At 36.6% G+C, this 26,584-nt stretch overlaps 1 protein-coding gene across 1 annotated transcript in view; it reads right to left on the bottom strand.

The window, feature by feature from the left end:
• The window catches only part of CNTNAP5 (contactin associated protein family member 5), a 557,878-nt gene that overhangs the window by 349,302 nt on the left and 181,992 nt on the right, over nt 1-26,584 (bottom strand). The window lies entirely within an intron of this gene.

Here is a 26,584-nt window from a genome sequence, read left to right on the forward strand (position 1 = left end):
TAGTTATTGTGGATGTTACAGAGAACAGAGCTAGTGAAAACCCATGAACAATTTCCAAAAAAGGTATGGGGAGAAGAAAGAGTCACATTTTCCTTCTAGAGACCCTTTTCCAGTATGGAAAATTGCAATAATGATATTTTCTGACACTGGGATTAAACTATAGTCCTTTACAGTGCATTGCCTGGGGATGGCTTTTGATGCAAACTAGACAATAATAGTAATAATAACAACAACAATAATAATAATGTTTAATTAATTATTGGATGGGATTGATTCCAGATGAGATAGGTGTATTGAAGTCCCAAATCAAAAATGTCCTTGAAGTGCTGCTCCAGAGTAATGCACCTATAGTCCCTTTTGACAGCATTGGTGCTACACAGATGATTTCAGTTATAAAAGTATTTCAGGATCAATTACTACTGGATGAGACATGAACTCAAAGAACTGCTTAATGTTAAGATCAGACTTTGTCCCTTCACTGGAGTGGCTCTGAACAGCCTCAGTGAAGTTGATAATTTAATCCTCCAGCATAAGACCATCCTTTATTACTTTGCTGAGTGAATTGCTGTCAGTATTAGTGGAACAGAAGTACAGTTTTCAAAAGGAAAGCTGAGTTGATACGATAAATTATTTCCCTTCTTTTTCTCTCAGCTGCTGGAACAGTGGGAGAATTTTTGAATCAAATTTTTTGTCATTTTTACTTTTACTTATAAAAAGTGAATTTTTATTTGGATGGTAAAAGAAAAAAACCAAACCTCTGTGCACTCAGAAACCCAGCATAACTTTTCCAAGAATCAGTCAAACACTTTCCTTACATTTCTCAAGTCTCCTTTAAAATAATTGGTTAGACAATAAACATAAAAAGTACATTAATTATAATGTGAGAAAAATTTTACCTCAACCTCCAACTTGACACATTTTTCTTCCACAAAAGCTGCTAAATTGCTATGAAACAATTTGATACTGCTTGTAATAAATTTCTGAAACTAAGCTGTGTAGATATAAAATGACAAATTTAACTGCATTTATATTAAAGCAATTTTCTGCCCATCAGAGAGATGAGAAAGTTAATATGTAAACTATTAGCTCATAGTCAGAAACCCTGTGTACTGCAACTGAAATAAGGATTATTTTTGATGTTATCGCTTACATTTTATTGCTTTCTCAAAAGGAAAATGCTTACTAAAAATTACAATCACTGCATTTAAAGGAGGCTCATTAGAAGAACATATACTTTGAGGGAAATCATTCATGAATTATGGGGCAGTTATGTTTACAAACCCTTAATCTTTTATTTATTTATTTATTTGTTTGTTTCAATAGCCTGTAAGCAGCTCAGTGCATTTCCAGTGCAGCAGTTGGCAAACACTGGTACATAATGTAGGGGTAATGTTCTGTCGTCAACCTTACTTTTGACCAAAATAAAGCTGAGTTGGAGAAATTAAACATATTATTTTAGAAGCCTGACATGTTTATCTTTTCTGCATAAAAAGAAGGCTTGTTTTTTCTCTTTGCCAACCCTCCCTAAGCCTTCTTCCCTTCTCCATGCCATTCTCGTTGGCCCTCGCTTTCTCTTGAGTCTCACACATGCACCACCACCTTCCTTAAGATCTTGATGTGACACCTAATGAATCACAAGCCCCTTGCCCTGAGTATCCACCAGCCCAGCTTACATCCCAGGTCTGTAACTGTAGATCATTATGGCTTTCTTACCCTGTTTCGCTCATAAGGAAAGATCCAGCTTTTCTTGGCCTTGCTCACCTCACACCTGCCCTCCTTCCAGTTTTTGTTGCTACTTCAACGCGATGGCAGTGAAGCAGGTACCCATTTGGAAGGCAGGCAGGATACTCCATCTTTACCAGGAACCAAGTTTAAACTGGTTCCATATGTATTAAAGCTGCCCCTAGGTTTACTGCAAGTTAATCTAATCAGAAGTCTAGAGCCAGAATGATGTCCCTGAACTCTCGTTATCTTCTCTGTGAAGATAATTTCTCATCCTCATGTCCTCTCACTCTCTCATCCATTCTGTCCATGTTGACTCTTTTCTCTCTGTTGTGGAAGATCCATCTCATACTGCTCGACTGCTGTCTTATTAGTCCAAACCAGAAAGGAAAATGTTTTTAAAAGTCTTTCTCCATCTTTCTTATAAACCCCCTTTATATGTTGAAAGGCTGTAATAAGGTCTCCAAGGAGCTGGAAGTTCTCACAGCCAAACTCTCTGCAACCGATGGCCACAGAGAATACACATCAAGAAGACAGAACTCTCTCCTCTCATCCCCCATGGCTGAGATTTGAGGTCAGTCTGTACAGGTAAGACTTTTCACATGCAATAACAAGACTAGGCATGAAAAACGTGGATAGGTAGAAACCTACGCCAGCATGGAATCACACCTCATTTGCTTTTAAGTCATTTCTTGTCTCCCATCTGGGTATTTTTGCCTTTCTAGCAATAATACATAACTTCTGTCTCAGTGAAATCAGATTAATGAATAGTAATATAAACTAAGGAAAAGTTGTGCACTATTCCTTACAGCTTATTTTAACAAAAAGCTTTAGTTCTAAAACATACAGCCACAGGCTGAGTCTCACCTTCTCATTGTTTGCAGCCTGATTAATGAACTCCAGGTTTTCCCTTTACAGATTATAAAGCCACTGCACTGTTAAAGTGTGTGCATTCTTTATTGGAGCATTTAATGGAAGAAAAAACCCAACATGATATATTTGGATTTGTCACGAAGGGCACTTTGACTCACTCACTTTCTCATGAAAATACCCCTTGGCACAAAGGTAAATTTACAAGACCAGGAAATACTTGTGGGAAATGTTTCTTACACTGACCAGTTGGGGCATTGATTTACCTTGGCATGAGAGGAAGGGAAACTCCAGCAGGATTAAGTAGTGCTTTTTTTTTTTTCTGTTCTGAAAGGACTGGGCAGAATAAGATGAATAGAGAAGAAATTATGAATGTGTATTGTCCTCTTCCTCAGAACTTTGAAATACTGCATCTGTGTCCAAATCTAAGTTCCTTTCTGTTGTAACATATGGACACAGAAAAGAACAAACCAGAAAGACTTTTTTTCCTTTTTTTTTTTTTTTTTGTTTTTTGTTTTTTAATTTCTTTTTGAGTGTTTGAGGTTACATAGGCCTGGAGTAGTGCTGGGCAACTACTGCAATTCATACGCTTATCCTGTCCTCCGGACATTTTCTTGGATCCATTCTTTTCAGGCACACCTTGATACTCATTACTTTGAGGTTCTCTAGAATCTATTTCAACATGCGTAAAGCAAAATAAATGGGCTTTTATCTTATTTCACTGCTATTGCTGCACCAGACCTGAGTGAAGGGTTGTATTCTCATTGACTAAATTTACTAATTCAATACTCAATCAGAGAAGTGCAAAATGAGAAAGAACTAACAAAAGTGATTTCATATCAGTCAAACAACATTGCTTGAGTTGGATTACAACCTGCTGATCTGGTAACCCTGAATCTCTTCCCTTAGTTGCCAACTTCAGCTATTCTGGAAAGTGTTTCTCTGACTTTCCCAGCAGATTCCACTGTTAACACCTCACTTCCCTGCAATTCACAAGTTTTTGTTTTTGTGGGTTTTTTGTTTGTTTGTTTGTTTTGGGGTTGTTTTTTGTTCGTTTTTTCAGTTCAAGCCTGTTTTCAACTGAAAAATTCCACAGCTTTTGTTTTAAATGCATTGACTAAAATCATATATCACAAATGGCTTTAGTTCTTAATATATAAGGGCTGTGTTGTATCCCAAACGTCTTTTGTCAATGCTGGGGTCCTGTCCACAAATGTGCAAATATCCTCTTTTATCTGCTGGGAAGTCTTTACTCTTAGAGACACTGCTGTCATGGACTTATCAATATTAGCTCACCATGAAAATTTGTAGTATCGGCAGAGAGTGAGAAATTACAAAAACTGGTGGAATACACCCTCACTGCAGGGGTAAACACAAAAAAGCCCCACTAATATCACCCTTATACCAGCTGGTTGTGGGATGCCTGAATAGGGGAGAGAAGAAAGGATCAGTCCCTTAGCAGGCCCCTATCAACAGCATGTCCATTACTCCCTACAAATTTAATCAGGTCCTGTGGCAATACTTTACCTACCTGCAAATACGATCCCCACAAGATGTTATTCAGTGTGTGTGGTAGCTGCAAACTATCCCACTATTTACATTGAATTGCAGAACTGAGAAGCAGAGCAGAGGAGCTTGACACAGGAGATAGATGAGTTCTACGAATACAATTTCTCCCCCCCACAAATGAAGGCAGCAAATTCAACTGCAATATGTGGCATCAGGATATTTATTGCTTGCAGGTGTTCATGAAAATATATGAGAAACCCATGAGGTTCACAGATTTTAGAAGGAATTATTGTGCACCTGGAAATTTGTCCTGCAAAGTGTGGTATTTGTTTCCCGTTGTTATTTGCTGTCCATTCTTTTCTAGTCAGCATGCATTATTCATGCTTGTACTTGTAGGAGAGCCAAATTCTACAGATACTCTTCATCAACATGAGAGAACAATTCAGACAGAAAATCCTCCTTGGGAAAGGATGACTTGTTTAAGAGATCCAGTACAGAGTGAATTTACTTTCTCAAGTTTTTCTTTAAAGCTAAATTTCTGTAACCTATGTTCACAAAAAAAAAAAAAAAAAAAAAAAAGGAAAACAGAGCCAATAGCTTTAATATCTTTGCCATGTGAAACATAAAACTGCCTTTCTACTAGTCTATTGTGCTAAGCCAAGCCATTTATAAGGACTTCAGTAAGCCGTGTACAATTCCCTTTCCTTGGAAGTTTCTGAGAAAAATACAAACTCTTTTATGCAATGTGCATATTTCCATCTCTTTATAGAGGAGGTAGAAAGGGGAAAACATGCCCAGGTGAGTCCCTTCTCACACATCAAGGATCTAAACAATTCACAAACACCACACAGGGCAATTCGTTAGCATAACACACTGTGAGGTAGGTCACAGGGCTAATTATAAGACACTTAAATGCCAAAAGGTATAGTAAAAAATGTTACAAAATATACAGATGGTCCCTGACATGACTTTTAGTCAGATGAAATGATTCACAGCAGATCCTCAGGAGTGTGCAAGAGGTGCAACCATCAGTGTGGTCAGAGGGTCACATAGCACATGCCTGTGTTTTGTTTGATGGACAAACGTTATTTGACAGTTAATGTGGTGTGCCTCAACTCTCTTCAGCCTTTAGGGAAAGAGGTGATGATGCTCATGTAGTTGTTTGGACAGCCAGAAAGGAAGTAGTTTTGTAAGTATTTAAAAATCACAAATCCTTTCCTAAAAGCAGGACAAATTAGAAAAGTATTTTCAAATAGGAGGAAAAAAAAAAAACCACCAGATATGATACTATCCTATATGTTACTGAGCTGGTTGACATCATCAAAATACTGAGATTGACACAATTTTTGTCAATTTTAATTTTCAGAGAAAAAAGATTAAACCTCAAAATATTAATAAAACATTTTTTTAACTATCCTGTACTGAAATGCCAGCTTTTGAAATTTAATAGAAAATTGAAAATTTTTTATGACATAATGTGCATTTTTTTTAGTGTTTCTGTAAAATGTATTGCTGCTCTCTTCAATCATATCCAATCATTCATTGTTAATAAATCAGTCAACTCTCTAGAATCATGGCTAAAATTGGACTATCGAAGACTGAGAAAATTCTACATTTCTAATAAAATATTTCATTTTTAACGTAACAGTAAAATTATCATAATTACAAAATAAAAATCTTTCAACCTCTCAGAGCACAAGAGGAACAAGACAGCTTGACATAATGGAAGCGAATTTTTAATGATGGAATACAAAGAACGTTTTGCATCCTGGCCTGTCCCAGAGAACAGCAGGGAGTCAAATGTAAAACCAAGTACTATTGCACCAGAGAAGCCAAAGTCCTCTGTTTAGCTTCTGTGTTTTCATTCAGTTTTATGTACCATACCATTTTGTTTGAAATGCTATGTTGTTAACTGCTCAGGCTTCATCTGCATAAATAACAGATCCATGAAGGAGATGGTCAGAAACCCTGTCAACTTGTCTACAACAATTCTGCATGTCTCAGCCTGCCCTTATATTTCAGTCTGTTTGGGAAGGAAAGTTAAGACTGCCTCTATTTGAAAACGTGGCAAAGTGATAGCTTTAATTTTAAATGCTTTACACATCTAGTGGCAGTGCCTTAGCAGTTATCAGAAAATAATTATGTAGTGGATGTTTCTTTTTAAAATTTATGTTAGAAAACATCCTTTAGTGACAGTCCCCAAATTTTCCTCTTGGAATTCCCACTCCCTGTTAAATGACCATCAGGCACTATTAGAAATCTCTGCTTCTCTCTGTTGTTATTCTTAGTATTTAGACAGGCTGATAAGAGTCTCTCCAGACAGCTTTGCTGTCCTGTCTGGATAAGCAAGGCCAAGCCTCCATATTCTGAAACAAATAATGTTTATACTGAGGCAGCCTTCAAACACACTAGAGAAATTAGATATATTAGGAAATCAACAGCCTTTGAAAAACTTGCAGTAGAAACCTTTGCCTCCACTGCCATCCCAAGACAAAACCCACAATACACCTAGAAGCTTTGCTGCATTTGAATGTATAATTATTAGCAGCAATAGAGTATTTCCTTATAATATAAATTGAAATTAGGACTGTACTGTGGTAGGTGTAAACGTATATGCAACAGAACCAGACTGTGCTGAAGATTTTCTAATTTAAATAGACAAGATAAATGGTGGAAAGTAAACCAAAATTTAGAACCACAGAGTCACCCAGAACACAGTCAGGAACAGGGCTAGAAACAACATCAGATGTTTTAGCTCCCAGTCCAGTTATTCTGCTGAATCATTATTCCTCTTTTAATCTTTTAGATGAAAAATAATAATAATAAAAATAGTTTTCTTACTCCTTTGGGGAAAAAAAAACACCCACAACCTCACATTATTTTTCATTCCATTTACTTACATGACTGGCCTGATATTTGCATAGCTAAACACCTCTCCTTCATAAACACTTTTTATTTCACATGCCTAACTAAGAATTATTTTGTGATAAAATTGTCTAAACTTCCTCATCATTAACTTCTTTAAATTATACAGTCTGAAGATGTTTATGGATTAGCTAAGTAATCTACTGTGAGCACAAAACTGCAAACCAAAGTGAAAGTGAGCTCCCAGCTGACTGAGAAGGTAATTAATGATTTAACTGCACAACTGCTAGCAGATCTATAATGCAACTTAAAAGCTAATTGAGAACTGTACAACCAAAGGAAAGAGGAAAGCATAGAGCAGCCACAATACTCCTTTGAGTAGTATTTGGTCAGCCTGCTGTCAGAGAAAGTGGAAAAATAGCTATCCCTACCTCATATAAAAACAAAGACATTGCACAAAAATATGTACTGACTTTGGGGAATTGGCATTTTATGATCATCTCATTAAGAGGGCAAGTTTCTAGCAGAGCACTGAATTCCACAACTTCCCCTTCTGTCTGGCCAGTAGCATTAACGTGCTCCATTTCTCTCCCCTATCACAATGCATCAAAACCCACCTCAGCAAACCAGTTACCCAAAAGAGCCTGGAAGTACTTTCCTCTGACATTTTATAGCCCAGTTATCTTAATTAGTCCCAACTGACTGAGGAAGCCCAGAAATAAGACAATAGATTGGGTTGTGCTTTTACCTGGAGGAAATTTTCCAGATTCGTGGCAGCTGCTAAAGAATCTTTAAAGACCAAAAGCTCTTTTGCCACCTTACATCTGAACAAGTGCTAATCTTTTCACAGAACATGTGTGTATTTAGCATCCTACCACAGCCAAGAAAGTGAATAATCATTTAAGCTGTACAAGGATTTGCTCCAGACCAGCAATTTGCAATCTCAAAGGAAGGCCATAGGTTAGATTTAGCAGAGAAAGTGCATGTCTAAATCTCACTATCATAGCCCTCAAGACCTATAACATACATAGCATCCATGGATTCCAATTTTTAGAGTAATATTTATTAGCAAAGGTGCTAAGACCAAAGTGTGTAAAACTTGGCAGTACCAAAGCCCTATGCATTTTTCAGTGTGAAGCACCCATTTCAGCAGCAAGTCAGGGTAGCACACATTTTCCATATCTGTTAAGTAGTTTGGACGCTACTACACAGGGTATTTCAGAAGGTCATGTCAATATTCCCTTTTGTCATCCATTTATGTAGTAAAAGGGTCATCCAGATGTGCTAGAAATCTGCAATCACTCCAGTTCTCTCTCAGAAAGGATATGAACTGCATCATCAGCTACTGCCAAGGCAGCTGCCATAACCTGTATCTCATAAATTGTTCTAAGAATTAATCTGACAAAGTGAGAACACACAGGTACTAACATTTCCTCCAGTGGAAGAGGGATTTCAGCTCTCATCAATGCACTCTGGGTAGCTGTACTACCCAACCTTCCAGCGTCAGACACTGCAGCTCTCTTTAGCCATATTTTGTAAGCCAGAGTGGGTGCAAGTGTGCCAGTAGAAGAAATGGATCTTCTTGAATGCCACTGTCTCCCCACAGGTCAGAATAAGGTATATGAGAGTCATGTCTCAGGAGATTTCCCCCTCAAGATCTCCCTTTGACTCCCCATGCCCCATCCTGGTGCTAACAGAAATGTCCCTTAGGAGAGACTGTTCCTACAGATTTGTAGATAACATTGATTAATGCTCTGTATTCTATCAAGCAACCAAGCCTCTAAGGGTGTAGTTCCTCAACCATTGTGGATTTACATGGGTTTTTTGTCTGTTTGTTTGTTTGCTTGGTTTTTGTTTGGTTTTTACTGATAGCAGTAAGTTGTTCTCTTTATTGGAGACTTAGCTTAGTTTGAAATTCCTGTTATAAACTGCTATGAAAATGTTAAATGTGTCATCAGAAGGACAGGAGCAGCAGACAGGTAAGATCCAAGGCTAACTCTTCAGTAAAGATCCTGCTACCAATTCATTAGTGTGAAATACAAGAGAGACCATCATGTCTTTTTGATTTGACAAATACATAGCTTTTCTCAAATCTCTCTTAATTTCAAATAAAAATCTTGGCTTAAGTTCTTCCAAACAAAAGTCCAGTAGAATAAAATGAGTGTGAAAGAGATAAGATGCTATAGGGAATCAATAGTCTTTTATAACCACAAGGTCAGTGAGAACTAGAATTGGCTCTGCACCTTAGGTAGTTGTATTACCCCTTAATCTTCTTTAAGGACCCCAACATCCTTTAAGTATTTTGCTAAACAAATGGCAGGGTTCTGTGTCTGATTTGATTTGCATTTGATCCTAATCATATGAATTCAAGTGCCACCTGTATATCTTTGTACACAGTGCGCAGTACACACTGGGTTCTTCCTCTTGAAACAGATGAGGGACTGAACTGGCTTTCTGCAATTAGGGTCAGTATTTAAATATTTGTCATCTAGCCAGGTGACAACCTCTGTGAATTTGTAGGAGAGAGAACTACCTGCCTGATATTTTTGGTTGAAACTCATCAGTGGGTTCAAAAGGTTTTGGGGGTTATGATCCATAAAAAAAAAAAAAAACAAAAACAAAAACAAAAACAAACAAACAAAAAAATACAAACAAAAAAAACACAAAACCCCCAAAACAACTAACAAACAAACAAAACAAAAAAACAAAGCCAAACCAAACAAAAACCACCACCATAGGAATAGAGAATACAGCCCGTGAATATCTAAAACCACTGACTGAAACCCATGCTGGATTGAAATCTTGGCCTTGCTGAAGTCAAAGGTGATTATATTTCAGTCCTGACAGCATTTCACCTTACATGTTCTATAAGCCAAGCTATGGAATTGTATATCAAAAAGACAGCTGTTTGTTTTGGTAATAAAATAAAAATAAGATACCAGTAAATCCATCAAGTGTTCTTCCCCTCCCTGATGAGTATATTCTCCACAGTCCCTGCCTCTGAAAGGTTAGTTGTCTCCTGAAGGCAGTAACAATAAAATCACAGCACTCGGCTTCCTGCTTTTCTGTTTCACCTAAACGTCTTTTATTTGGAGGAATTTCCTAAAATCATCACTTAGTTGGGTACTTGAGCCCCACAGTTACAAGGTAACCACAACAGATCTTTGATTAGACCTTAAAGTTTTCAAGCACTGCTTTTTGGTTGTTTTGTTTGTTTCGTTTGGTTTGGTTTGGTTTTTTTGTTGTTGGTGGCGGTGATTTTGTTTTTTTGTTTTGTTTGTTTGTTTGTTTTTATATATGTGAATACAGTGCCAGACATAACAAAGCTAAAGGCTTTCCATGCTCTAATGCTGTGCATAAATAAATAAATAATATTAATAAAATGTCCCACGTAGAACAATTTGAAGAATCAGAGCAAAAGTGGTTTTCTTTTTACTTGTTTCAATCCATTTTGCAAGCCAGAATTACATAGCTGAAGAGAAAGCAGAGAGTCTGTGAACAGACAGATTGCTTAAAGGTACAGGCTGTTAATCCTCTAAAAATGGCCTGTTATCACAGTTAAATCCCTCTCTTCAGAAAAGAAGACAAAGAGAACAAGAGAGCAACTCCTGTGCCTATGTTTGTGTTAATTTATTGTTGTTTAATTGCCATCTTGCTATACAAGTAGTGTTTTCTACCCAGGACATTCACAGGAAATAAAAAAGGCTCTTCATCTCCCCCTGTTCCCGTACAATCTTTCTGTGTCCTGACCAGAGCTGCTGAAATGTAATAGGTTTTTAAATATATGAGTTTTAATTTTAATGCAGCTTGTTCAAAGCTTAGAAATGCTGTTTCTGCTGCACAGGTGGAAGAAGAGCTAAGGAAGATACAATCTAGACAGAAATATTCTCTTTTGTACTTCTCCTGTTGGTAGTGTGTTTTTTAGATAAAAGAAGAAATCTTGCTTGCTCTCTTTGGAGCAAGGCTGTTGAAGAGGAGAAAGGTTCTGCATATCCCTGTCAAGAGAATAGGAAAGAGTTTTGTCATCTGCAGAATTCTGTGTCCCTCTAAACAGTAGAGATGAGAGTTTGCAGTAGCAATATACTATCAAGGCATTTTATAGGTATCCTAGAGCTAATAGCGTGTATAGATGAATGTAACAATATATGAAGAAAATACCTGAGGTGCCTATACAGGATAGTAGTTATGAGAAAGCTACTGTTGTGTCAGAATGTTCATTAACTGTCCACTAAAATCTCTATTCTGAATTTAAGATTTCACTAACTGTTTACAACCCTCTCCTTAAATGGGATGTGTGAAGGGATAGCATGCATAAATGGCATCTGTACAGCCACTATATATAATCAACAGAACTGAGATGATGTTCACAGTGATTTGGGATCTTGACATATAAGATACTCAGCCTTATTGGATGTCTTACACTTTAGATCGCAGTTTAGCAAGTGAAATAATCTTCCACATCCTGACAAGTCCTGGCTCTTATTTACAGTCTTTCATGTGCCCAAATATCAACACAGTGTTATTGTAGTTACTCTGGGGACGTTGTGTTTAGCACTTGGACAGAGAATGTTATTAAACAATCAGAAGCAAAACACTGGGGAAAAAAAAAAAAAAAAAGTCAGGTTTCTTGTGTGCTGTTAACGCCTCAGCTCAGAGAAAAAATAGTTAAAATGTCCATTTCAGTTCATTCAGGTATGTATATAACCACTTTGCTAAAGAGGAATAAATACAGGCACGTGCCTTGGCACTTTGCTGAATCCAGGCCTGATATAGCATTTCTCCTTTTAAGCAGGCATTGGGAACGATATGTTCTTATGATATTAATATAACCCATCTGCCAGTTGCATAAAGGCTGGTAAATTACCTCATCGTTTTTTCATCCTACATTACAAGAACAAAAATGAAAAAGAAATCCACCTCCAGTATTACTGGGATGCTGCAAAGCTGCAGAGGAAAATTTTCGAAGCAATCCTTGCCATGCTCTGAGCACATACCTGCACTTCTAATTAAATGTACAAGTAATCCCAGAATATTAAAAAGTCAGAACAAACAGATCAGTGCAGGCATCAATGGCAACAGTCACAACCACACTCTAGCTGGGCCTGGCTGCACTCTTGGAAAGTAGAGCAGAGATTCCTCTTGGCCCTAACAAGGACCTGCAGTTTACATTGTCCAAGGAGTGAGGATCTCCCACAAGTGTGATAGCTAAATTATACCTTCTTCCTAGGCAGATTTTTCTAGACCCCAATAGGGGCTACTTTGCCCTATCTAGCCCTCTGTGAGAGCACTATTGGTAGAGCTGTGCTGATAAATGTGGACAAGTAAAAAGCAAGATCTATTTTTGTAATCCTGGGACTAAAAGAGTAAGGAGAGTCCATTGAAATCCATATATAGAACAACTATACCACCCAGGGCTAATTAGGTCAGGTTCAGCACTGCATTAGTTTGCTGGGTTAAAATTCAAACAGGCAATTTCATATGAACTGACTTAGACATACTGCTACGATAAGTCTCTCTAAATCATGCTCCACTTTGACCTTGGTCAGGAAAGCCAGGTTTTTTTCCTTTTGATGCCAGGTTTTCTTGGGGAGAACAATCCTATTAATTTTCTCCATTGCTGCGCCCTGGGGACAGAGAATGACTCTGTTGTGCTTGCAGTTGCAAAGAAATCTCAAATGGTACCAAAATTTTGTTCTGCTTCAATAAACATGCAATGGCTGAAGAAATGTTTTGAAATTTGATCCTCCAAAACTGAGTGAAGCTGGCAAGGAAAGGACTGTTTCATATTACCTGTGTGGGTTTACATATTATATATGTATTATACTGTTATCGATCCAAATAGTCTTGGAAAAGCAATGATGAAATTTAACAGAAAATTGTATTATAATTATATGAATACATACCACCTATGAAGATTTTACATAAGAACATCATCTGGTATCAAACAAACTCATTAGTTTTCAAGGTGAAAAAAAATCATAAATGTTAATCTTGACTGACTGCCTGGAGGGTAACAAGACAAAGGCCCTTACACAATTGCAACTAGACCAAGAGTTTTTGGTGAAGCTAGATGTTAAGGTAATATATTCAAATAAGATACCTAGTCCTGATGAAAAGATACACAAATAAAAATCTTCCAAATGTCATACTGAATCATTCCAATGCTTAATTTTCCTGCTGTAAAAAGGATGACTTGCTTTTGACTCCTGACTAAAGTTTGCCTTCTATTTGATGGGAGCAGTTCTGTTTATTTGCACCAGTTTCACCATTGCTTTCATTACAAGGGCACGAATCCAGTGCAATAATTCTAGAGATAGGACCTCAGTATAGAAGACTACTTAGAAAAATATACATTAAACTTATTTCATAAGACACAAACCTGCAATAAAACAAGCAGTTACAATGTTTATGAATATTTTTATTAGCTTTTGTTTTATTTTCTTCTAGGAACTGTTTTAAATTTGAATCACAATCATTCATACCATGGCTCAACAAGGAATATCGTATTGACTGAGAACTGGCTAAAGGATCATAAACAGGAGGTAAGAAAAAATAATCATGCATTAAGATGAGGTGCTGTAGTCAGCAGTAAGAAAGGGATTGGTGTTGGGCCTGCTTTTACGTAAGATCATTATTAATGGTCTTGAAGGAGAAACAAATGGGACATTAGTTAAAGTCTGTTAAGTCTGTAACTGATTTGAGATGTTTTGCAAACACCACTGAGAATGGGAAAACTATACAAAGGGAAAGAGACAGGTTAGAAAAATGAGCGGGGATCAGCACTGGCCAAATGCAGGTAATAAGATGAGGGAAAGCAAATTTACACATACATATTCAGTAGATGGAAATTCCCAGACAGAAAATATCAACATAGACATGATAGATAAAGTGAAATAGAAACAAAAATATATCGTGACAGGACAATAAGAAACAAAACAAGACAATCTGAAAAAAAAAAAGGATATGACAGTAAGATCCTGATTCACTAAAACATCCAACCTTAGCCACAGCTGTCATCAGAGGGAAAAAAATCTGGCTTGAATTCACAAGTTGTTTGGTTTTCATGAATGAGGGCTTCACATGACAGACCCAAGTCACACACCTGACACCAGCTCTGGAATAGTATTGCTTTCAGATGCTAGAGATATAATAAGTAAAAAACCAAAAGGGTATTGTTGGAAAATACAAAATGAATCTCTAGCTGCCCCTTTTAAAATAGGTTAAATCATAGAGCTGTCAGTGCTTTTTTTTTTTTTAATCTCACATCAGTATGCAACAGGTACAGCACATTCCTTTAGAGAATGTATCATCTTGATTAGCTTATCATTACAATTAATAGTTACATCTAGTATCTGATAGACATATACCCTCCATGCCAATCACACAGAAAGTAAACCAATTCCTCACCTCTTACTGTAAAGAGAAAATACCTACAAAACATGGGAATATTTAGAAATAGAAATATTCTAAGATCTTGCTACAATTGAAAGGCGTTAATTGCAAAATACAAAAGACATTAGAGCCCCAAAGCAAGTAGGTAACTACTGCAGTTTCATCTTTGCTAGTCAGTCTCTCTGAGGTTTTGATTAACCCTTACTGAACAACTCATTGACTCAGCTCGGGGATCTGGCTCAGAGCTATGACCCCATAAGATTAAGCATTAAATATCCAAGAACTAATGTTTGCATATGAGCAGTACAAAACCTATGGAATACTAAAAGGCAATTTTTAATGAAATCCTTAGCTGATCTACCACTAAAACCATACCAAGCCTTTCCTCTAAGCCTGCACTCACTTTTCATGTTGCCTGTAGGTTCAACTTACTTCTTTCTCTAGGATAAGGTGCAGATGTGTTGTGCACCTACAGCTGAACTAGTAGACCAGAACTTGCATTTTTGTGTATCTTTGGTAAGACAGAATGTATCTATGAGGTTGAAGAACAATTAATGGTTGGTTACTTGGCACTACTGAAAGCCAGACCACATCCTTGTTAATAAAGTTGAAATTACATTCGCTGTGGTGTCTAGGCAATCCACATAAAACTTCAGAATGGAATTAATGGAATTACATACGGAAAAGGAGGCTTTAAGGTGTATAATGAGAAAAGTCATGGGTGGTAGATCCATTAGACTAGAGAGAAGTCTCCATTCTGCAGGGAGTAGAATAAATCTTCATTACAGGGATCATTTAAAACTACTTTTAACAAAGTATAGGGAAATACACATGAAGGAGTGATTAATATTTATTTGGAGACATCATGGCAATGCAAGAAATTATCTAACTTGTTTCTTCTTTATATAGTTTTTGAGATTAACTGATTTATCTAGATGTTAGTATCTGATTTTTAAAATCCTGCAAGGTGGGTATATTTGTTAATCACCATACAACACAAAAGCACTACATAGAGAAAGCAAGAAAAAAAACAAGAAGGAGGAGAATTGCTTTAAAAAAAAAAAAAAGGCGCTGAATAAAACCTGAAGAATTTTGTTTTTTACTACTACATGTAAATGCCTTTGCTTTCATAAAGCACAATTAGCAACTAGTTTAACAGCAAAAACCTACTGGGACTGACCATAAATGTGCTGGTAGCAGCAACACATGAATATACAGAAAGTTAATATGTATTAGGTACCTCTGTTTAGCAGCTAGTTACTCCAACTGGCATGAAAATCATTGTGGGAGATTGAATAACATTACTTCTGTGCACTCCTGATGTAAATCTAGAATAAGTCCATGCAATTAAATGTGAAACCTCTGTATTTAGTGTGGTACAAGTGTTGAATTTGTAAAACTACTGTGGATAGCTGAAGTTTTCCAGTTTCTCAACTGCGCACAGAAAAAAAACTGTATTCATTTAAATGCAAGTCATGATAGATTTACAACTGGAGAAAATGAGAATTAGCTTTGACAGTAATGCAAAACAGAAACTAGGTTCCAAAGTTAAATCTAAAACAAGAGTAGAACCTTGTTGTGTTTTACCCTCTTGCCAGGGAACAATGACTTGCCTAAGACCTTGTGATTGATAAAGTGTACTTCTGTTGGTTTGATACTTTTCCCTGAGGAAAAAAGGAAAATGGATATAATGCTTGCACTTGGTTGCAGAAGAAAGACATCACTAGTAACATTTTGAAGAGACCTGTTCCATTGAATACATCCATTGATGATTTGGGAAAGAGAGGGATCTGTGAGGTGATAAAGGCTTGCTGATCATTCAGAAATTTTTAGGGTCAGAAAGATGAGGGTTGATAGTGAAAAACGGAGAAGGACCTATTGAGACAGGATGATAGTAGATGTAACTCAGTGTAGATAAATGTAAAGTGATGCACTTAGGGACACAAATCTTATCTTTACATAAAAAATATGTCTCTGAGCTGACTGTTACTACTTTAAATTGAGATCTTGATGTTGTAACAGATAATGATGAAAATATCACCTCAATGCTCAGTAGTGATCAAAAATCAAATATCAGCAAAAGAATAAAGAGCAGAACATAGTATCACAATAATATTTTAAAAATATCTATTGCAACAAGAAGGTTTGGTCTGCGATATCTGAAAGAATATAGCAACACTATGAAGACATAGAAAGATGACGCAAGAATGGTGAAAACTGGAACAGCCACCAAATAAGGAACAGCTACATCTACTTGTCAGCCTAAAAAAGAGCTAATTATGGAGAGAAGTGATAGAGTGATACCAAATTACTAGTGAAGACAGCAAATGGAATACATTTTCACTGTTTCTGCCAGTAAAGAACTAAAAGACATCAAAGTCGGGGTAGTGAGTTCAAATAAACAAACAAAACCCAGGTGGTTCTCTATTCAGTGTATAGATAAGCCATAATCCTCCTTACACACAGTATTTTGGATAAGCTTTTTAAACAGGAGTTTTAGAGGAGACTGAACACCTTCATGGGTCTGAAATCCATTGAGGGGTATCAGACACAGCTAAGCTTATTGGGAAGCAGGTGAATATTCTCAGAAATGTTTGCTCTAGTATTTTACTTCTTCATAGGTTTCACTATTACCAGTCATGGATGGATCTTTCATCTGAGAAAATACTTCCATTCTGGTGTTCTAAGGCCATAAAACAGTGGCTTTACACATAGAGGAAAGCTGAATGATGGAAATTACTGGCTTTTTTCTGGTGTGGTCGTATGTAGTGATGTTATTTATTTAACGTGTGACAGAGCATTCCATATCATTGCCCAGCAAAACATTTAAGCACAAAATCATATAAGCCATAGAAAAACGATCTTCTGAGTTTTTATTCTGAAAAAAATATGGATGTAAAGGAGACTACACAGAGATCAAAAGTTTGGACAAGAAGTGGAGTTCAACTATAGCGCTCTCAGAAAAAAAAAAAAAAAAAAAAAAGAGGATGGCAGAGGTTCCTTTTCATATGTGAAGGCAACCAAAAGCTGTAAGAACTTGATCAACCACCCTCTCCCAAAGATATTAGAAAGCACCTTCAATATCTTCAACTGCCACAAGATCAGATAGATTTAGATAATACATTTGTTGATGACTTTTGCTCTGAATAATACCAGGTTAAAGGTCTCACAGGAGCTCGAGTAGTCTGTTGGGCTATTATGGTAGAAGCAAGCCAATTTCTTTTGTGGGTTGACCCTATGCTAGCGGTCAGATCATACCATTAAACTCAATATTAACCGCTTCGCTGAGACAGGGACTCAGATTCTCATTTAATACATTGCCAGCTGGAGGAAGCTCTCCACGTAAGTTCAGGTGGCTGAAACTCAAATCTCTAGGTTTGCAATAAGATGCCTTAATCATTCTGCTACCAAATTTTGTCTGCCCAGGTCTTTATATGAGAAGAATAAATATAACATTTTAAGGGGATCATAAAATGCACCAAGGTGTGTAACTGTTACAAGATAATTACATACTCCTGGGGTATAATGAGGGCCGGGCACCTTGAAGATATAAGAAATGTGAGTACTTCAGCTGAGTACATTCCCTGCAGTATATAATTCTATGATGAATATGGTATAATGGACTCTTAAGTGGACAAAAACAGAAAGGCTAAGTGGTTCTGAGCTAAATATTGTCCCATCATCACACAGACAGGGCTCTTAATTAGTCAGTTATATTACTTTCTCTCTACTTTTCATTGGCTTGTGTTAGATGTTGTTTCATCTTCAAGTACAATTTTCATTTTGCTAAAAGTGATCATAACCACAGAAGACTACAAGAACTCACAGTAGTCTAATGTAACCCCCTAATTACCTGAGCACATTAACAGAAGGAATAAAATGTTACTTTGCATCAACATCACTAAAGCAATAAAAACAACATCCCACCAAAAAAAAAAAAAAAAAGAAAGAAAAAAAAAAAAAGAAAGAGAAAAAGAAAAGGGAAAAAAAGGCAAAAAAAAAAAAGCACAAAGGTGAAATTAACATCTGTAACATCAGAGTCATGTATCCATGGTAATAGAACAAATCCATCTATAATGTTCTCAAATTTCCGATACCATAATTATTCTCTCCAGGTGGAAAATCAGTTTGACAGATCTTTTAATTCTTTTCACAATTCCACAACAGTCAAATTCTGATTTCACATGTGTCAGTACCGTACACAATATGGCATCAATAGCCTTATGCCAGCAGAAAGCAGAAGTAAAACAGAGAGGAACCAAACCATTCCCATTGCTTCTTCAGCTGCCTCCTATCATTCATTCCCTCATTCTCTAGAGGCCTTTGAAAAGGGCCTTCGAGATCTTCATAGAACTCTGGGGATTAAGATATTAAATTTGCTTGGATGGTTTGTTCATCCCATCAAGCACTCTGCATCTCGGTATTTAGTCTCTTATTGTTCCTACAGTCTGATTAACTTTGACTAAATATTTGGCAGAAAGAATCCAATTGATGGGAGTGCATGTTTTTCAGTCTACATTTTGCTAATGTTTGAATACATACACAACCCAAATTTTACATGCTTCATCAGACTCCCAAGATGCAGAGCAATTTATACAAATGAAATTTGCAAACCCCAATACTCCTAATTTTATGATGCTGTAAATGACATGTCCAGGTCAAAACTCAAAACTTTGTGACATCAGATCTCTCATAAAAACAGATGGTCTCTGCTTCTGGGAGTTAACAATGTATAAAAAAGAGAGATGTTGGAGCCTTTGGTGGGACTTGTGTCACATACATTCACATTCCTTCTAGAGCTTAATATCATTTGTTGTACAAAGCCAATAGATTCAACAGACCTAACACATGTATGTTTTGGGAACATATGTCCTGTTTGTGCCTCTCCATTGACCAATTGAAGAAGGATTCTAGGCAACCAGCTCAAACTAAATGTCTAGCTAGTACATAACTAGAAGTTAGTGACTTATCTTCTGATCAAATCCATACATAATTATTTGACAAACACCATCAGCTCCTTGGGCCTTAAGCTTCAATGAAACTACTCAACTGTGCAACTGCATGGTCACAGACTTCCAGACCAGACTGAGTTCACAGTGCCAGAGTGCACTTCAGACTGAATGGACAGAGGAAGCAATGTTCCCAAACTGTGCTAGGTTGAATTTTTGGTTGTTTTGTTTTGTTATAATTAGACAAAAATCAGTGTATTTTCTAACAAGACTCCTGGAGCAGTCTTCTAAGTTTAGCCATGTCAATAACATGACCTGAGGCAGATTAAGTGCTTAAGTGTAATAACATAAAGAAACACTTTTTTTTGTTATTCGAAGATGTAAAAAGAACATTTCATTTTGTAGTTTTGTATCTAATTCTTAGTTTATTCTGTACCACATTACATATAGGATGCATTTACCAGGAGGGAAAACCAGACCCTTTGATATCTAGACATAATATCCTATCATTCTGGAGAAACAGAGGATAATATCTGGTGTGTTTCATTGCCAGGGGCTAGGGGGGAGAATATTAATTTGACTCATAAGGAAGTAACAATATGTGCTATAAATTTTTAATGCATAACTGGCACATTTGGACATATGAAATGGTGAAATCATGATCCTGTTCATACTGGAACTATCTATGAAGGAGCACATCTGCACCTGCAGACCCAAAGGGGTTTCCTTAGATCTCAAATTTTAATTTTGTCTCTCTCTTTTCCAGGAATTCTCTCCAGCCCACTGAGCCATCAATAAATATTCTTGAAGTATACAGGTCTGAAGCATTCAGGGAACACTCAAAAGCTTTGCTTGGCTCTCTTTTCATCTCTACTGCCTCACAGGTAGTCAAAACTCTCTTTCTGAAAAGGGAAGATTTGGTCCATTCTCGACAGAAGTAGTTCATACATAACAATGAATCATACTGTTTTATTAAATACGTGTAGAAAAATCTCTCATAGCCGTACAATTATTTTCCTTATTCTCTGAATGAAAGGTCCATACAACTCTCACGACACAGGAAAAGATGTTGAGGTAGGTCCAATGAGGTTGCTCTGATACCTGCCAGGAAAGCAGCCTTGAAATAATTTCTGATTGGTGTCAAGAAAAAAAAAATTGCATTTCAGGAAAAAAAATAATGCATTTTAATCCAGGATTATTTAAAAAGGAGAGATTTCCTGTCTAGTGGCTGAATAAACATGACATATTTATATAGTAATAAATTTAATTGTGTCTTTCTCTTTCCTCCTGATCCAAAGAACTAGAAATTGTAATATCTCATAATATGATTAATTTTGTTCTTACTGTTCTAATAACAGAAGGCCCATCTACTACACTATTGCATTTGTGTCTACAGATAATTGTCTTCCTTCAGAGAGTGGTCTGAATAATAAGCTGCAGTAATTACAACAAACTGGCATAATTTCAGAGTGTATTGCTAGAGTACAAAAGTAACCAGCAGGAACATTTTGAGGAAGCAAACTTCAGTTTGACTTATTCACTCACAGATGGCAAAGGCATTTTATGGCATCACAGTTTAATTCTTGGCAGTTGAGTATTCTGCAAAAATTTGCCTGGATACATAAAGTTTGAAGAATGTGAATGAGGCATGTGAGTTGTTAAATATACAGCTTCACGGTTGCATACAGAAAGTTCACTCCTCTCCAACACAGAATCATCTGGACATTGACCTGTCAAAAAGCTTGCAGCTATGCTGCCCTCAGGCAGGGTTACAACTGCATGCAGAACTAATACAGATCCATGATTCCTCAATCAGTTTTGGCATAAATCTGGCATGAATGATAGGCTTTAGGTTTATGCTTTCTCATACTCAGGAGAAGAGCTATGGGTGAAATTCCTTCTATTTAATTTTAGCCTTCTAAAACGTAAGCATTTAGTTACCCAGGCTCTCTGTGACTCATGGATCATGGAGTATACAAGGAGCACAACACAAGTCTAACCTAAAATGTTGCATTGGGTAGACAGAAGACATCTTCAAAAGCTGCCAATATTTTTCCATTGTCTATGGTGAAGGACCTGGAGAAACAGCTTGAACCTGGACTTCAGATTTTTACAGATTTTTACGTTAAGAAAAGCAAGTTTCTGCATCCAATCATAATACGCAAGGTACATTTTTCTTTACACCTTCCAGTTAATGTCCTGTCTCTCTGTTCACTCATTCCCATTGATGCTGGGCATTCGTTGTAGAAAGGCTGTATGCTGAACGAGATCCTAACTCAAGTTCCACAAAGCTCTTTCATTGTAAGACATTTTCCCTTTTCTCTATAATTTTTTTTTTTCCTGCATCTGCTCCAATTCTCCAACAACCTACTAAAAAGATAAGCAGAAGTAGACAGTTTTAATTTATCAGTCTTTTGGTATGATATATAAACCTAAAAATCACCTACTTATAGCTACTGCTTTCCAGTTGATAAATCCAAAGGTCATATTGTTACTTTTGGTTCAGCATTATGTCAGAAATGAGAGTTTCTTGCTTACGCATTTTTTCCAAGTATCTTTCCACAACCTCTGTAGAATGGTTTTCAGTTATGAAAACAAGTTGTGAAACTCTAAATTTCTGTTTATTTGAATGTATATTTTGTACTCCATCCTTGCCATCACTTGTAATCCTAGCACTCTTCATGTCTGATCCCAGTCTTAGCAGCAGTAACATTACGTGCAAATTACTGACAGAATTACTGAATAACATTGGGCCTACCACTGCTTCTAGCAGTGAGACAATTTAATTATTCAATTCTTAATCAAGCTAACATGTGGCCTTTTAACATTATATATTGCTTTTTTTTTTCTTCGGGGTATTTTTCAGTACTTAATGAAATGTCCCAGAGAAGTTTAAGAGTAGTTCACCTTTTCTATTACTCCTCAAACTTCTAAAGTAATCAGAGAAAATAAGTTGTCTGAGATTTATTTTCCATAAAATAACTTTGGTATTGCTTACATTCCTAGGCCTTGTTTTTTTTAATTTTTTTTTTAAATTGAATACTGTATCAGTTTTGCATTATTTTACATAAGATTGCTGATAGACTAAGAGTCAACCACCCTTCCCTGCTTTTGGCTTTTTTCCATGGATCAAAGTTACTGGTTAGCCAAATATTTTCTCAACAAAACCTCCTGGGATTCCTGACTGAATTGATCTGAGCTTGTTCTTTTAAAATATGTTTTCCTTGTAGAGAAAGTTTGTTCTGTTTTAAAGTTCTTAATTACTAGTGCACTGGGAGTTGTTTTATTATTTTCACCTACTAAAAATACATCCTCCTTCTTCCCAGACACTGAACACAAATATGTATTGAACACTTTTCTTTCTATTGTATTAATAAAAACTGCTTTGTTACCTGCAAGTGTAAGAGTCTTACTCAAGTTTTAATATTTTTCCCTGATATGCTAAAAAAATCCTCTCTGTGTATCTAGTTTAACTAGCTCGAAACTATTTTCATGGTATCTTTATCTTCCCTTATTAATGCCTTTAACTGCTCTGCCAGTTCAAGTAGATAATTTCTTCTTCCTTATCCTCTCTGGGCCAAATAAAAGTGTTCTGCTACATGGTCAGCCCAGACTCCTCTCTGAGGTTATTTGGTGCTGGAACCCCCTTCATTGTTCATCTTCCTCATATTTGATTTGGGATACGAAGTTAACATGGAGTTAGAAGTATCTCCCAGATAATATTTCGATATTTACAGGAGCAAAATCGGCTGTGATCCTACCAGGCTGTGAAGAGGGCATTAGAGCCATGTGGAGGCTGCTATAGGCCTCAGTATGGAGAACACTGGACACGCATTGGGAATGATAAGGCTGGCAAATGGGCAAAACTCCCTTAACTTTGCCAGCTCCTTACTAAAAAAATATGTCTGATTCAACACAGAATGACAATCTGAACACACTAACTACATTCAGTGAATAATTAATTAATATCATGGTTTCCTGAATATGACATATCATGTCAAATTTCTGTGTCATATTCCCCAGCATCTTGCTGTAATATTTCCAAGCTGTAAAACCCAAAGATCATCTGTAAATTTTCCTGAGTTTCTTGCTCAAAGTTTTTCTTATTTTCCTCTCTTTTCCTCTTGTATCACATTGGACAAAACCTGTACTTTATCATTCCAAGAAAACTTCAGATGTCTGCGGAAGTCAAACTATTTGTTGCTTTAGTTACTTTTGCCAGATAGTTTTGAACAATTTCTGTGTATAATCCCACAAATCTCAATGTAATTTAAATGGGTTTATTTCTTTCTGCCTGGAATGGATTTCTGCTTCAAGATGCTCCTTCAGCTGCTCATAGTTCACCTTCTATGTTCCAAACATTGCTTTAATCTCTTTTTATTGACTACGTATGTTCTTTGCATTTATTTTGAGATGCATCCAAAAAAGCTTTCATAGGATCTTTTAATTCCTTTTAGTAGTGTTCTCTAACGTGGCATTCATAGATGACAAATTGCCAACGAGGATTCTTTGCTATTGCTCACTGATAAGAATTTTGAAACCTACAACTGAAGCCAACAGCAAGAGCAAAAGCCAACACCATCACTCTACATTACTTGTTTAGCATTGTTGAAAGTTGGGATCACTGCTTATGGAAAGCTTCCAAATACTCTTTTGATTAGTGATAGCCAGTTCTACTTTCTGACAGCTACTTAAACTATGTTTTGCATCCATCTCTATGTGATGGGAATTTTGTTTTCAGCTATAGAAAATAAGGAAGGTTTTGATTATGGCATAGCTCACAAACTATGCTGTTTCCACTGCTTTTAAAGATAATGTATTCTGATCTATTTGCTTTCTGATGTTGGAACCCTAATCTGTTCACTTAAATCTAGAACAAATTCTGTGATTTTGGTTTGTGAATTACCATTTATATTATGTAAACATCTGTAAAGTGCTCATGATGATTCAGATTGGCCCAAATCCATATGTAGATAAGAATAAAAACAAACCATGGAGCAACAGTATATTGTGGGCTCACATCAAGTCCTTTTGGTAAATTATGTTTAAGCTACAATATACAGGTACTCTTAAAACAGGAAGACAAAACAAACCTGTTTCTTTCTAACCTTTGTGTTAGGTACAGATGAAATAAAATCTTTTGTGAGCTTAGCTAACTCTGTGCCTTCAGGTAGCAAACTTGAAAGGAAAAGATAAGTGATAGAAACATTAGATGCTCCTAAAATAAATAGCATCTTTGGAAAATCTGAAATACTGAACTGCTTATTGTTATTGCAAATGATCTGACATGCTTATTCTCTTTCACAAACAACTGATTCTGTTAACTCAAGTCAGGCTTTGCTTAAATCTGGGGGCAGTAGCAATCACAGAATTATTTGATAAATATTAATGCTCATTGCATCTGCTAATGAAGTAGAAAGAAAGGAAAATATTGAGTCTTCATTTGGTTCCTCCAACTTTGCAATACAGCTGAATGATGTAAGCAATGGTATAACACTGAATTAGTCTCAATAAAGGAGGCCAAAAAGGAAAATACTAATTTTCTGAGTCATTTTGATTATAATTATTATGCAACTTAGTTTTGGATAAGGATAAACAAACATGAAAATACTTATTCAGGAAACAGGCATATATGTACTGCAAGATCTGCAGCTGCTCAGTGGAATTAGTGCTTTTCTCAGGATCAGTGCAACGGTTTGTAGTTCTGGTTTACCCAGGTTTCTAGGGCTTCCTATATCCTGACTTCACATGCAAAAGCCCAGCGTCTTGTGTCTGCTTGCTCCTAGATGCATTCTTGGGTTTCAAGCAGATCTGCAGGAAACCTGCCTCAGGTTTGGCAGGACACGTGAAAGGCAAGGATGACTCAACAAATTCTCACATATTTACTTTCACTAGAAAACATCTCATTAGCTGCTCTGGTGAATTAGGTTAATAACTTGCATTTAAGCTTCAATTTAGAGTCACTTCAGTCTTAAGGAAAAAATATTTAATTGTAAAAGATAATTGCTGGTAAATGTACATGTAATATACAAAACACATAGATGAGAATTACCCCAAAATAGCATGAATTTCTGGGGCAAATGTCAGAAGGAACAATTTTTAAAACTACTTTTTCATCTTTCTGCAGAACTTTTTCAGTTTCTGCACACCCACACATGACAAGCAACCAAAACCATAATATGAATGTATCGATAATTCATTTAATTAAATCAGGAAATAAAGGGTAGAACCAAAGTTTTCTATGGAGAATTAACTCTTTAAAAATGCATTTTTAAATTTAAAAATAAATGTTCAGTCCAGAACTCCTACTAGCTTTAACTCAGGTCATGTTCTTTACTTTTGAAATTAATACCCACTATGGGTATTCAGAGAAAAAAAAAGATGCCTATGAGTCACTTCTCCATTCCCGTGATCTAGTTTATAGAAAGTGAAATGTTGCCAGCATTTGTGGTAGAGGTTCTCAGAGGAACCACTCGGTTGGAGAGGGGACCAGCTGAATTACAGTGTGTACTGACTCCCCTTCATTTTTAGCAATGAGGAAAAGGGAGCACCAACGCAGGTACAATAATTCTGGCTTGTTCCTTCATTATCATTTTTGAAACAGCTTTAAATACTGCTGAGTGACTGGGCAGGACTATAGTAGCATTTCTCCCTCTTCGGCTCACAAATTCAAACATCCTTGTATTGCAAAAAGACATCTATCATTGAAGTGACTCTCTCAAGGACAACAACAGGAAAAGTTAAACTAATTCATGGGCTTTCCTCTGGAAGTAAGGTCTTCTGACCCAAGACAATGAAGGTACCAAAGAACTCTGTATTTCGCCTATGTTAATCGCTATAACTTTCACTGTGGCTTTAAAAACTCATGCGTATTTTTCATTTTGGCTGGAGCAAGGGTAGTACTGAGGTTCAGAGCATCATCTAGTGGATCCAACAGTCTCCCTGCTGGCCATCTTCTACCTCCAGATCATATAAATATGATCAAAGCTGTGGTGAAGTGTCAAATGTTTCCTTCCTGTCAGATGAGTACAGAGTTTGAAACAAGGTGGCCCAAGAACAGAGGCCTGAAGATTAACCTTGTGGATGGTGGGTGAATCCAGCCTTGAAAGTAAGTCCACTTCCAAGCTTACACAGTGTTGTGGTTTAACCCAGCAAGCAGCTAAACACCACACAGCCATTGGCTCACCCTCCACCCAGGTGGGATGGGGGAGAAAATTAAAAAAAAAGTGAACCTTGTGGGTTAAGATAAAAACAGTTTAACAGGACAGAAGGGGGTA

This window comes from Streptopelia decaocto, assembly GCF_964273445.1.
Source record: "Streptopelia decaocto genome assembly, chromosome: 6".
Taxonomy (NCBI): domain Eukaryota; kingdom Metazoa; phylum Chordata; class Aves; order Columbiformes; family Columbidae; genus Streptopelia; species Streptopelia decaocto.